We start from the raw sequence: 15,417 nt of genomic DNA on the forward strand, positions 1-15,417 counted from the left end.
CTTCAGTAACTTCCAGGTCCCTGTGGGGACACACAGGAATCACTTTGATGGTGTCAACCTCCAGAATGGTTTGGGTTTGAATGGTCATCTCTTTCTGGAGTCCCCAAAGGAAGCAAATGTACCCTGCCCTCTGCATTCCCAGTAATGTGTCTTACACACTACTCCAACTCTGAATTCTGTCATGCCTCTCTCCTCTCTCCATCTGATGTCTCACAGTCTTCCTCAGGACACAGGGGTCGGGCTTCCTTTTGCTTTTGCTTTTCCTTTTCCTAGTGTCAGATGGGTGTCAGAGAGGGATAAATTGGTTGAGGCATGAGGGGTTCTAAATTGGGAGTTATTTCACCAAGTATATTTTGGCATATGTATTTGGTACATTGCGTGATACAGAGGGCTAATAATTTTTTTTTCTGTTACTTAATAACTAGAATTATGAAACAAACTCACCTAATCATTCAGTTAAAACTGTTTGGAGATTTTGTGTTAATTATTTTAACTATCACATTACCAGGGATATTGAAATATGGCTCCACCCCTTCCACTAGCTCAGAGATATCCCTGTAAACTAGAAAAAACACCCCCTTTTTAAAACCCTTTACTGCCAGAAATTTGTCATAATAAATATAGAAATCTAGATCGACTGTACTTTGAATCACCTCTACCTGGAGACTGCAGTATGCCTTTCCTTTCCGGGTGGTTCAGGCCATCTTCTTGAGTGTTACGATGACAATAAAGCAAATCCTTAAAATTACTTAACCACTTTGTACCAGTTTAAAGTGGACTGGTTGCCCCCACTGCACATCCATTTGGGATTAGATTTCTGATTATTATCAAACCAGATATTAGAAATTCAGCTCATAGTTCAAAGTGGCCCAAGAAAATGTAATCCACAAATCTCTGAGGATCTAGGACTTTTGGTGTGTACTCATCCATGGCACATCCACATGTGTCATTGTTAAGTTTTCCTAAGTCTGGTGTTTGGTATTCCAGGTGTTGACATGTTATCAGGCTGCCCTAGAACTCCTGACCATCATGATAACCCAAAACAAGGAACCTATTTCTATACCTCACTCCCAGCTGTTGAAGACACTTAGGAAAGGATATCCCTCAGTCTTAAATCATTGTTTAATTTGTTCTTTTTCTATTTCTTCCTTTCATGGAATGTCTTTTTATTTATATTTTTAAACATTTATTTCAACAATGTCTTATACATTTCAGAGTATAGTTTTGTACTTCTTTTGTCAAATTTATTTCTATTTTCTTTTTAGTGCTATTGTAATAGAATTGTTACAGTTTTATTTTTGAAACATTTATTGCTAGTGTATAGTAATACAGTTTTGTGTATTGATGTATCTTGCAGCCTTGCAGAACTTGTTAATTCTAATAGTTTTCAATGGATAATTTAGGATTTTATATGTATCATATATTACATATATTTTTTCATAATATATTTTTAATAATATATATGAAATATGTGTGTGTGTGTGTATATATATATGGCATGCCATCTACAAATGAAGATAGTTTTACTTCTCTCATTCCGACATGGATGCTTTTTCTTTTCTTTTCTTGCCTGATTTCCACTGGCTGGAACCTCTAGTACAAATGTTGAATAGAAGTGGCATGATCAGATTTCCTTGTCCTATTCTGATCTTAGGGGGAAAGTAACAAGGATTTCACCATTAAATATGATATTATCTATGAGTTTTTTGTAGAGGCTCTTTATCATACTGAGGAAGTTCCCTTCTACTTCTAGTTTTTTAGTGTTTTTATCATGAAACTTGTTCTTTCCTGTGTGTGTTGAGATGCTCGTTGTCATTTATTCTGTTGATATTGTGTTTTACAATGATTGATTTACATATCCTCAAATTCCTTGGATTAATCCCACTTGGTCTTGGTATATAATTTTTTTAATGTATTGTTGGAGTTGGTTTGCTAGTATTTTGTTGAAGATTTTTGCTTTTGTATTTACATGTAATATTGTCTGTAGTTTTCTTTTATTTTGATATCTTTGTATGATTTTGGTATCAGTGTAATTGTGACCTCATAGAGTGACTGAAGAAGTGTTCTTCCTTCTTATTATTTTGGAAAAGTTTGTGAAAAATTGGTATTAATTGTTATTTAAATGTTTGGTAGAATTCACCAGTAAAGCTATCTGGACCTGGGCCTTTCTTTGTGGATAGTTTCTGTATCCCTAAGTGAATCCCTTTACCTACTATAAATTAGTAATTAGAAAATAGTTACTAATTAATTGGAAAATCCAATTTTCTAATTACTGTAGAGTCACTTTTGGTAATTTCTATCTTTCTAGAAATTTGTTCATTTCATGTCTGATTTTTTGGCAAACTTGTTCACTTCGTGTTCAGAGTATTACTTTATTATCATCTTTATTTCTGTAAAGTCAGTAATAATGCTGCCTCTTTCATTCTTGATGTTAGTATAAATAATTTGAGTCTTCTCTTTTTTGTAGGGGTGGGGTCAGTCTAGCTAAAGGTTTGGCAACTTTATTTGCCAGAGAACCACCTTTTGATTTTGTTGATTTTTCTCTTATTTTCTATTTTCTGTTTTATTAGTATCTTCTCTGATCATTATTATTTGCTTCTTTCTGATTGCATTAGGTCAAGTTAGCACTTTTTCCAGAGTCTTAAGGCTTTTTATCCTCAATTGTTCTAATAAAAAGTCAGCTGCTGACTGTTGTCTTTTTGTCTTTAATGTTTTTACTGTGATATGTCTACATTTGGATATCTTTGCATTTTTACTACTTAAACTTTGTTAAACTTCTTGGAGGTATAAATTAATAATATGTTTCATCAAGTTTGGAAGTTTTCTGCTGTTTCTCTGAATATCTTTTTCTGTTCTTTTCATCCTCTTCCTCTGATACTTCCATTATTGTATATTTTTGCTGTACTTAATGGTGTCCCACATTTCTCTGAAGCTTTGTTCACATTTCTTCATTCTTTATTTTTTCCTCTGCTTTTCAAATTGTATACTCTCTACAGATCTATCACCAGAAAGTTCACTGATCCTTTCTTTTGCGAGTTCCAATCTACTCTTGATTATCTCCATGGAATTTTTTATTTCAATTATTGTGCTTTCTAACTCCAGAATTTCTACTTGGTTCTTTTTATAGTTTGTCTTACCATTGATAATATTCTCACTTTGACAAGACATTGTCAGTAAATCTTGTTTTTTCAGCATGGCTTCCTTCAAGTTTTGGGACATATTCATAATGACTGCTTTGAGGTATTTGTCTGTTAAGGCTAGTCCTATGAGTTCTCTCTAAGGGCATTTCTATTGCCTGCTTTTTTTCCTGTGTACTGTGGACACACTTTTCTGTTTCTTCACATATCATAGTTTTTTGTTGAAAACTCTACATTAAAATAAGATACTGCAGCACCTTTTGATACTGTCCCCACCCCAGGGTCTTGATACTGTTGTTTAATTATTTTGTTTAGTGCCTTGGCTGGACGGTCTTAGTGAAGTCTGTTTCTTCTGTGTGGAAAGCCTCTCATGCTGCCCCCCAGAGGCACAGTCTTGAACATGTGCCCAGTTACACTGGGATGACAGTGGTTTTAACAGTGCTCTTTTTTACTGTTCCTGTCCCTGATCTCTCTGTTAAGCTGTTGGCTTCTGTTGGTATCACACCTATCTGTTAGGCCTCACTAATTTCTGACTGATTTCTTAATTTTTTTTATAATGCCCTGGGGCATAAATTGCTCCATAGTCTGATCCAGTTAAATCCAGGACCCTTTGCAGGATAAATTTTTGGGGCCAGTCTTTGAGCCTCTGACTCCAGAAAGACTTCTTACCTGTCTCTTTGTCTAAACTAATTAGCCATGGCTTAGCTGAATGCCCTCATAAAGCTACCAGCCTCCTTTTAATTGCCTACCATCAAAATCTCTGTTTCCAAAGCACTTTCAGATTTGAACTTCCCTACTTTATCTATTTTAAATAAAGTCAGTTCCTTTGGAAAGAGTTTCAAAGGTCTTTCTTCTTATGGCCTGTCTTTCTCTTTGGGCAAAATCTCTGAACCACTCCTCTGGACTGAAGGTGGAGACAATGGTCTGTCTTGGAGTGACACTACTGCTTTATAAATAGGATGCAGAGTAGGGCTGATCACCTCTAGTCTTCTTGGCTTACCTCTCTTCTGAAATATCTGTGTCTCCAGCTTAAACTCTGAGTCAAAGACCCATATTTGCTATTGCTTACCTAAACAAAGCTGTCTATCCCACAGAAACTTTGCATATAACATGTCTTACATTGAACCTGCTGTCATTCCCTGGTTTTCTCTCTGTATTCCTCATGTCAGATAGGGTCATTAGCATTCACCCAGTCATCCAAGCTAAAAATCTCACAGTAATTCCTGACACTTCTCACTCCACCGCCATAACAGATCTGTCACCAAATCTTGTTATTCCACCTCTGAAATGTCATACTAATGCATACCCTCCTCTTCAGTACGATGCTAATTTAGCCCTAGTTCTGGTCTTTTTTTCTTTCTTAGACCATGTAGCAGTCATCCTTCCAGTATCACACAGCCTTCAGAGTTTATTTTTTCCTACATCCTTCTCAGTTAAATAATTTTTGAAAATGCTAACATAAAATGTTTTCATGGATCTCCTGTTAGTATGTAATAAAGTCCACATTTCTTTACTTGATAGAGAAGGCCCTTTATGAAGGATTATGCCCCATTAATATTTCTGAACCCTAGATTGTAAGTGAGGATAATATGCATTAAGGGAGTTGTGAGGTTTCGATGGTATGATATATGTCAGGTGCTTACCCAATGTCTGAAACACTGAGTGCTCAGTAACTGTTAGCTGTTATCATTATTATTATTCTTTCTGTCTCATAACTGAAAATTCCTTCAGCCTCCCCATCCGTAACACATACACCACTCCAGCCACAGTAAGCTGATTGTTTGTTTTTTCCCAAATACACCTCTGATTTTCACCCCTTAGCTTTGTACTTGGTGCCATCTCTGCCTGGATTTCCCACTGGAGTGCATCATGGTTGTAACTGAGGATTGAGAGTGAGTCCCTGTCTCGGAATCCCTCGTTACACTTACTGTGTACATCTGGCATTCAGTGTTTCTGTATTTGTCACTGTTCTTGCCTTAACAGACTGTGAGTTCATTAACGTCAGTGGTCATGTTTTATTTGCCTTTGTATCCCTAGGTCTTTACTAATTAAGATGGATAAAGCCTTGTAGCACTTGCCCAGGAAATTTTGGTTTAATGTACATTTATTTTTATTGCTAGTCTTTGTATTCTTTTTCATTACATGGTTTTGCACTGAGCATTGATTTTGATTTTTTATGCTTTACACTTTAATTTTAATCAAAATAAAGTTGTATCTAATCTGCCAGTTTCCCCCATATACCAATAGGTAAATCAATCTTCCTTCCCTCTTTCTCTTTCTCTTTCTCTTTCTTTCTTTCTTTTCTTTTCTTTTCTTTTCTTTTCTTTTCTTTTCTTTTCTTTTCTTTTCTTTCTTTCTTTCTTTCTTTCTTTCTTTCTTTCTTTCTTTCTTTCTTCTTTCTTTCTTTCTCTCTCTCTCTCTCTCTCTCTTTCCTTTTCTTTCTTTTCTTTTCTTTTCTTTCTTTCTTGATGGAATTTTGCTCTTGTTGCCCAGGCTGGAGTGCAATGGCACGATCTCGGCTCACCACAACCTCCGCCTCCCAGGTTCAAGCGATTCTCCTGCCTCAGCCTCCCAAGTAGCTTGGGTTACAGGCATCTGCCAGCACACCCAGCTAATTTTTGTATTTTTGGTAGAGACAGGGTCTCTCCATGTTGGCCAGGCTCGTCTTGAACTCCTGACCTCGGGTGATCCACACACCTCGGCCTCTCAAAGTGCTGGAATTACAGGCGTGAGCCATCGCGCCTGGCCAGTATTTCTATATTTTAACAAAACTTTGACCCTGTTTATTAAATGTTGTAAAAGGTCTCTGACATCATGGAAATATTCCCATGATAGTTATGTGGCTGCCTCTTTGTATAGAATAGGTGTGCTCTAATTCAGAGGTCTCCTTAATCATATTTATTACCTACATGACTCATTTCCTTCTGACTTTTAGAAATAGTAGGCTATTGGACAGTGAAAAAGAAAATGATTCTTGGGTCTGGGTGTTTACCCTCTTTTAATGAGGATTATCTTGGGTTACAGTGAGTAATAAAACTATATTCAAGGAAGAACAAGAAGAGTTCTGGGAGAAGAAAATAGATTGAACATATATTAATACTATTTTCATGAAATAATTGCAGAATAATCTGCAAATTATGAAGACACATAAGCACCCTCAGAAAGGCACTGGAATGCCTTTCTAACTTTGACAAAGTGAGAGGGAGGGAAAACTTAACCCTCATTTAGGTATGAATCTCAATATCTGTAACTGATTTTACAAGAGGAGAAACTTTGTTCAAATTATAGTATAACTGAAGAGAATTTGTAGATCATAGATCAAAATCATAAAATGGTCATGCTGTTTATTAGAAGGAGTACGAAAAAGAGAGAATAGCTCAAAAAAGTATTTTTTAAAAAGGTCTTTCATTAATTGCCCCAAGCGGATATAAATATTTGAATAATCGTGGTTCTGGTTGAAGAAAAATGCCCTTGATTCAAAGATCAGTCATTAAATTTTAATATGGTGGTAGATTTCCTTTAATTATCAAGATAGGCTTTTTGTTGACTTGTTTTTGTCATTGCATTTTTCTTCCTCTTTATGCTTATTAACATGAGAAAATTACCCTCTTCAGATTTTGGAGCAGCTATGGAAGAAATAACGTTAATTCTGTTAAAGAGTAAGGAAGCTTTTCTATCAACTAAATGTCAGCATTGTGTCAAAGCCATAAGCTTACACTGGGTTGTGGTAGTGTGAATGACAAGCTAGCCCTAGCAGTCTTCTGTTGCTCCACTTCCTGTGTGGACAAAATGTGATTACTCCCTAAGCTCAGATACCATCTGACCCTGCAAGGAAGGATACCAGCACTGTTTTTGTCAGTAACCTGCTTTTGTTCTCCGCCAGTCACAGAATCTCCAGGTCTATCACTGCCTAGAGAAAAGTTTACAATGTTCTAAGAAGCTTTTATTGCATTACGATAAAGTTGTCTGATGAGAAAATCCCAATTATACTTTTGAAAGTAAATGGCTTGCTGTCCTTTTCAAAAGTTTTTCATACTTTTAAAAGCCAGTTTTAAAGCTAGTACAGACTGTGTGTGTTCTCTATTAATTGTAACTCAAAAAAGAAGTCCTTTCCCTTTTTAGAAAATTAATTTTCTCATCTCCCTACCTGAAAATCTGTAACATTACGTTTTCTCTGTTCACCTCATATTATTTTTCTCTGAACCTAAGATGCTATCCTCACAAGTTAAACATTTGGAAAAATTACATATAATGAAGGCTTTTCTGAGCATTGGATCAAATAACAATTATGGAAATAGATCAGAGCAACTCAGGAGCACTCTGTACTTGGAAGGAAAAAATGCATTCCAAAAATTCTGCATTACTAGTGGTTAAGAAATTGATGAGTAACCTCTTTGTTTCTCATACAAGCCACTGATAAATAAAGTAGAAATTTTACTATTTATTGTTCATGTATTTGTTACTGCTAATATTAGGAACAAAAAAGAGATGAATTTATTTTTTAGATTTCAACATTTATTAAGAATTTATTGAACATGTACTATGTGCCAGACACTCTGCTAGATGCTCAATATTTTCCTTGTTCTAAAATTAAATTTTAAAAAATTGTATTACCTGGATGTAAATGGATAGAATTTGAAATAAAATATGTCTCCCCTGGGGACATAAACCTATACAATCACATATGCATTACTGTATATACTTGATATTACAATGTGAGCATTAGAGTTGATGTTTTCACTTCCTAGTACATAAAACGTTTTCGATTATAGAGGTGTAAACTCTTGTTTTACACTTTTCATTTAAGAGAATAAGTTGTGGAATTTTGAGGAACAGGTTGGCTATTTTTATGATTCAATTATCTTGGTTTGCTTTGCACTTGCTGTGGATTCCTTGATTTATGCCAACAGTCTTGGTTTTGTCTTCAGCAGAAACGCCAGGGGAAGTTCTCATGACCTCTCTCACCATCAGTATGGCTAACATCTGTTAAAACAGAGTTGATATGAAGTTGGATAGTTTTTCTTTTTCATACTTGATCTGAGTATGGCTCTGATCTCAGATTGTTAAAACAATAAAACTACTTTTTATATGATTTATGTTTTTTCTGATTATAAGAATAATACATGCTTGTTGTATACCTTGTGGAAAGTGCTGATCATTAGTGGGAAATGGTTGAATTCTTATCTGAGTACTATGATACCTTTCCTTTAATGAGCACCTTCTATGTTAAGGTTCTTTCCATGAATGATTTCACTGAATTAGTGTCAAGCAGCTAGTAAATGATTGCACTGAGATTTAAACCCAGGTGTGCCTTACTCCTCCATATGTGGTCTTTGTACTGTAGTCTGTAGTACATCTGTAGATGTATGCTCCTACATCTGTAGTCTTCATCTGTAGTCTATACAATATTGGCTTCCTGGTTATAAATTATAATGAGTGAATAATCACAAACACACATCCTTTTTCTTTATGTTGCTGTATTACTTTGGATATAGCATCTAACCTCTGAGGTTTTCTATTTCCTTAGGGGTTGATTGGGTATAATAATTACACTTACTTCCCTGTACGGAGTTAATGAATCATTTTTCACAGCGTGGTTAGAACAGGATCTGATGCATATAAGTATCTTATAATTGTTTCCTAATATTTTTATTATTACAAAGAATCATAATTCCTTTCATTTAAAAAATCATTTTATCATTTCTCATTCATGAATTCAGGACATACTTACAAACACATTTACCAGAAAGCCTGAATACATTACAAATTCTTAAGTAGACTAGAAGGAAAAATGTTTAAGTGACAAAATCCAAAAGTAAGACCCTAAGAGCATGTAAAAGAGAAAAACAAATTCGAATAAGAAGAAATAGCTAAATAATTTCTATAAAGACAAAAATTCCAAGTAAAATCTGACCAAAAGTGTTTTGTGGACTGTCATATACTTCTTGATGGGTGGGAATCTAAACTAAATTTGTAACAAGTGTGATTGCCATTATTGACTTCAATCTAGCATGACTGCATAGAAATATTCATTTCTAACAAACTTGTCTTAACTTGCTTCCTAGAACTGGCATTTTGCCTTGTCTAAAGGTAGAACTTGAAATTTTATTAGGCTGAGACCTCCAGTCATGCTAAACTCTACCATAAGATGTATGATAGATTGAAACTTACTGACAATTCATGGTTGATATATAGTCACTGGCAAAAGGGTGGCAGCTGACCAAGACTGTTAGCACAGCAAACCTTAGTACCTTACACCCTGGCAGTTGGACCAGAAGATTTAGTGTTTCAGTGAATGCCAGCTTAAAATTCATTTTTGTAATAGATTCTTGAGTCTGGGTTTATTGAAGCATGAACTCCCAAGGTTTTATCCTGGCAACAAAAGATACATGGAAAATGAAATAGTCATAAATATGACTGAAACATTTATTAAATTGCCAGTAGGAAAGTAAGGACCCTAGCTTAGTATATGTGTTCTTTACGACTTCAATAAAATATCATTTTTATAACTCCTATGACTTTTTATATGTTGGCTAAATTTAAGTCTAAATTCTGTTTACATGAACTGTATATCCGAGTTTATCTGAAATGGATTTTTGTTATAAATCAAGAAATCTCCTTTAATGATCTCTAAATTTAGGGACATATATAGTTATGACTGTAATGTAAAATATATAGTTTATATGTCATATGGATGCTCAAATTTGGAAATTTTACATTTGTTATAAGAAGTTATTGTGCTGGCTAACTTTTTATTATCGTTGGGTTTTCTTTGCGTAGGCATGTTGTCAATGTATCAAAATTTATAAAGTACTTAAAGTATTATTTTAAATTAAATAAAGTGAAACATTCATTGATTCTTCAAATTTACTAAGAAGCTATCATCTGCTAGTCACTGTGCTAGGTAATAGAGAAACCACAATAACCACATTTAAAATCCTTTCTATATGTACTTACAGTCTTTGGGGGAAAATTGAAAACAAATATATTTTAAAAATGTATATTGTGATAAGTGCCCGAATAAAAGAGTGAGGTTTTTGAGATACTGATTTAAAGGTATTTCCAGTGACTGTGTAAGAAATTTCACTCTAAAGAGAGACCATTTAATCTGAGACCTTGTATTAGTCAGTATGGCCTAGGTTATGCTATCATAACAAGCAACCATAAAAATTTCTGTGGCTTGTTTTACTTAATAAACAAAGGTTAATTTCAGTTCATCTTACATAACCAAGTGTCCAGTGTAAGTTGGCAGGGGAACTTTGATCGTCATAGTTACTAAGGGACTTGGAATGAAGGAGGTTCTATCTCAACACATGCCTCCATGGCTACCAAAGCAAAGAGCCAGATGATGACTTGCACATTGGTCCTTAAAGACTTTGGCCTGGAAGTGACACTTCTGTTTTCATATCATTGGCCATAAAAAGTCACGTGATGTGGCCATACCTAATTTTAAATGGGGCAGAAATGTACATTTTTCTATGTGCCTGAAAAGAGAGGAAAATGGGATTTTGGGAAGAGCACTAATGACTTGTACAGGCCTGAGGAAAGAAAAGGAACTAGCCATTTTAAGAGTTGCATGAGTTCATGTCCTTTGTGGGGACATGGATGAAGCTGGAAACCATCATTCTGAGCAAACTATCATCAGGACAGAAAACCAAACACCGCGTGTTCTCACTCATTGGTGGGAATTGAACAATGAGAGCACCTGGACCCATGGTGGGGAACATCGCACACCGGGGCCTGTCTTGGGGTGGGGGCATGGGGGAGGGATAGCATTAGTAGAAATACCTAATGTAAATGATGAGTTAATGGGTGCAGCAAACTAACATGGCACATGTATACATATGTAACAAACCTGCACGTTGTGCACATGTACCCTAGAACTTAAAGTATAAAAAAAAAAAAAAAGAGTTTCAGGAATAGAGTTCTTGTAAGAACTCTACTTGGTAAGGGGCCCTGCATAGTCAAAGGTTCTGAGGTAGGAAAGAGGTGTGTTTTGAAGACACACAAGAACAGCAGTGAAGCTAGACTGTTGTGAACAATAATTTTGTATACAGTTAAATCTTGATTAGGAGAGACATTATTTTGAATATTTTTCTGTCTATCTTCCATTAAAATGTTAATATGCTGGAAATATTTTTATAATTATCGTTTGCTTTAATTTTATGATTAGTTGTCAATGAGGTTATCTTTATAGATTGTGGAAGTTTCTCATATTGTATTCCATTTATGATGGAGGTGCAGTGGTGTGGAATGTCATTATATACTTAGTTTCTAAAGGGCTCTCATTTAATGTTAAGGCTTCTGCGTTTATAAGAATTATGTTTTATTTCTTCTAAGATTTGACTGGTTTATGATAGCCCTGAGAAGAAAAAGAGGTCTAAGGAGTAAAATTTGCAGGGTAAAAAACTATAGGGCAGATAACATAACATTCTAAACATACTTTTATATATGGGCATTAGTGAGATATGTCTGATTTTTTTGCAGTTAAACTCTGAGAAATGCCTCCAAATAAATCCTGTACTTAAATGATAAGTTTGATTTAGTCCTGAAAAATAGGACAGAATTCCCCATGATCACTCAGTTGTTTGGAAGTTCTCTGTTCTTAATTAAGAAAGGGATCTTTTAAAGTACAATACTTTAGATAACTTTAAAAGTCTGGAATATAATAAAGGCCATTTCAAGAAGTCTTTTATGTGCATACCACTCAAATTCAATAAAAACTTTAAAAAATATTGCTTCAGATCACTTCCTGCCCTTCCTCCCTTTCTCTTTTAAAAAGAGTAAAACTTTAGAGATAAAACAGAATTCCCTATGTTCTTTTCAATTCCTCCTTTTCCAGAGGTGTAACCGCTCTCATGAACTCATAATGTATTTAGTACATGCTTATACATTTACTGTATCCAGTATTTCCATAAATATTGTATATCATTGTTTTATATTTTTAAGGATCATAAATGCTATCAGTCTCCATGTATTATCCAACTTGCTATTTTCATTCAACATTGAGTTTGAGATCTTTTCTTGTTCAAACATATTAGAACTAATTTATTCATTTTTAACTACTGTCAAAATTCTATTGCATAAATGATTCTATTGCGTAAATGTACAGCAATTTGCATATTCATTCTTTCACTAATAGACATTTAGATTATTTTTCACTTTTCACGATAAAAAAATACTACTATGAGTATCTTTTTAAGTGTTTCCTTGTGCAGGCCAGTCATGGTGGCTCATACCTGTAACACTTTAGTAGGCCAAGATGGGGGGATTGCTTGAACCCAGGAGTTGGAGACCAACCTGGGCAACATGGCAAGACCCTGTCTCTACAAAAAATAAAAAATTAGCTGTGCATGGTGTTGTGCACCTGTAGTCCCAGCTACTTGGGAGGCTGAGGTAGGAGGATCATTTTAGCCCAGGAAGTTGAGGCTGCAGTGATCCCTGTTCGTTTCATTGCACTCAGGCCTGAGCAACAGAGCCAGACCCTGTCTCAAAAAAAAAAAAAAGTTTCCATTTGCATTTATGCAAGAGTTTCTTTTAACTAAACATCTAGAATGGAACGTGCCAGGTTATATGCATATGTATCTTCAACTTACTAGATATTGTCTGTTTGCTCTCCCAGTCACATGCCCATGGGTGTGATCATATTATCACTGAAACTCGGTGTTGTTGGGTTGAGAAGGTGGGCTACAGAGTGCACAAGAGCCTGGACTCTGAGTCTCAGCCCTGTTGCCACCGAATAGTGCATTGACCTTGGACTTTACCATACCTTTCTGTGTCTCAATTTCCTCCACTGTAAACAGTATAAAAATAGTCATGCCTTATAAGGTGTTCTTGAGAACTACATAACATAAAATATATAAAGAGCTTAGACTAGTACTTGCCACATTTTTTGACATGACGGGCAGGTGTCTAATGAAATCTCATTGTTGTTTTAATTTTGTTTCTCTGAAGATAAATTTGCGCATCTTTTCATATACTTACCAACCATTTGTATTCTCTTCTGTGAATGTCTGTAATTATATTTTTCTTTTTTTCTAAAGGTGTTTGTCTTTCTTGTTGATTTGCATGCTTCCTTATGTATTCTTGGCATTAATTTTTTATGGAAAATATTTATATTTGTTTCTATGATTCAGCTATCTGCTCTTAGACTGTTGCTGGCCTTTGAAGTTTTAGTTAAGGTAATTTTCTTATACAAAACATTTTAGCTTTAACTCATTCCCTTTTTACTAATTTCTTCCATTATGACTTTTGCTTAGAAGCAAGTATCTAATTTCTAGGTATGTGAAAATAATTAATATCCTTCATCTAAGGCTTAAGTAATAACTTAGAAGGACTTGGTTATCGATATTACTGAAAGAGAGATATGAATGAGAATGAATGTATTCAAGTATGGATGATTTGTGAAAAATAGCTATAATTCTATGAAAATCTGTATAAAAAATGGAATGGAATTCTGCATTAAATAATTGGTTTTTCTCTCATTCCTGCCTCTTGCCCATTCCATATGTAATTCGCTTTCTGGAAGTCTATTAGACAGCCCAATCCATCATAGACTTCCATCACATATGTGGTGGAAAATGTTACAACACAGCACTCAAGTCAGACACCAGAGTGGGATTGATATGCTGTTAAGTTGCCTCTACTGGCAACCATATTTGTCTGCTCTATAAAGAGGATTATGCTTTTGAAGAGAATTGCTATATACTTTAAAATTTTTTCCAGCTATTATCACTTAAAATAAAATATTTTAAGAACCATTGATTCATGTGAAATATGAAAATTCCTTGACATTCCACCCCCCACCCCCGACTACCAACCAGACAACTCATTTTCAATGCTTGAAATACTTTTATGGGTTCAAAGTCATTACATTTTATGTGTCCTATGGACTTACGTGTCCTGAATATTTCATTAAGATTTTAACATAGAATTAGTGAAAATTCAGAGCTTGAAAATGGGCAGACTTTAAGCTTTCCTGAGTCTGCTGCCCTCAATCTAACAGTTTGCTTTGGGACTGTCAGCCTCTTCCAAGATTAAAAACAAAAACAAAAACAAAAAAACCTCAGCCAACCTTTGAGAGTTTTCCAAAAGGCTGTCTGTGATTTTCAGCTGGTATCGTTTCTCTCCGTAACTTGTTGGATGTCAGCTTTCATAAACTGCTTTTTGTTCATATCAACCCTAAATCAGTGTGGCCCATCTAATTCCTTGTTCATATCTTTTGTTGTGTTATTATTTATTTTTATAATTTCAGCTTTTATTTGAGATTCAGGGGCTACATGTGCAGGTTTGTTACCAGGGTATATTGCAAGATGCTGGGGTTTGGGATACAATTGATCCTGTCACCCAGGTACTGAGCATGGTACCCAATAGTTAGTTTTTCAACCCTTCTTCCCTTCCTCCCTTATCTGTTAGTCCCCAGTGTCTATTGTTCCCATCTTTATATCCATGTGTATCCAATGTTTAGCTCCCACTTGTAAATGAGAACATGTGGTATTTGGCTTTCTGTTTCTTCATTAATTCCCTTAGGATAATGGCCTCTAGCTGCCTTTTTATGGCTGTGTAGTATTTTATGATGTATATGTACCATATTTTCTTTATCCAGTTCAACATTGATGGCCACCTAGGTTGATTCCATGTCTGTTATTGTGAATAGTACTGTCATGACCTTGTTCATATGTTTTAGAAACCTTGTGGCTGGTCTCACATCTTGGTAAGTTGGTATGAATGAGACCAGAGCAGTTTTTCACATTATAATGATTATAAAAAAATCTTTACTAAAATAAGTAGTCATACTTTTGTAAGGGTTAAGCCTCATTTAAACATATTAATTATTAATATTTGCAGGTGACATGGAAAAGATAAAAGATGGGACTCTAGTGGAAAATATTAACATATCAATTCTAAATTGATGTTAATATATCAATTTTAAAATTCTAATATAAATGCAGACACACATGCAAAAAATGATAGCTCCCCATGAACTCCACCTCCTACCGACAAGTGAACAGACTGAAAGAATTAAATTCCTATTGCAAATAATGTGTCACCTGTATCAGTTAAGGGTCTTGGTTGCAAAAAAGACAAAACCCAAATCTGGCTCATTGAATTAAAAATAATAAAAGAATGCATTGGGTAGATCATCGAATCTCAGGCAGTCTGGAGAAACAAGCTTAGAGAATAGGTGAGAGTGAGGGGAAACTGCCAGCAGAAAACACGGGAAGCTACTCCCTGCTTGGTCCTTTACTGCCTTCATGGTCCTCTTGCTGGTGGGGGACGG

The 15,417-nt window shown here is 35.1% G+C and overlaps 1 protein-coding gene across 1 annotated transcript in view; it reads left to right on the top strand.

Moving 5' to 3' along the window:
- The window catches only part of FBN2 (fibrillin 2), a 276,282-nt gene that overhangs the window by 39,495 nt on the left and 221,370 nt on the right, over nucleotides 1–15,417 (top strand). The window lies entirely within an intron of this gene.

Source organism: Chlorocebus sabaeus, chromosome 23 (genome assembly GCF_047675955.1).
Source record: "Chlorocebus sabaeus isolate Y175 chromosome 23, mChlSab1.0.hap1, whole genome shotgun sequence".
NCBI classification, from domain to species: Eukaryota; Metazoa; Chordata; class Mammalia; order Primates; family Cercopithecidae; genus Chlorocebus; species Chlorocebus sabaeus.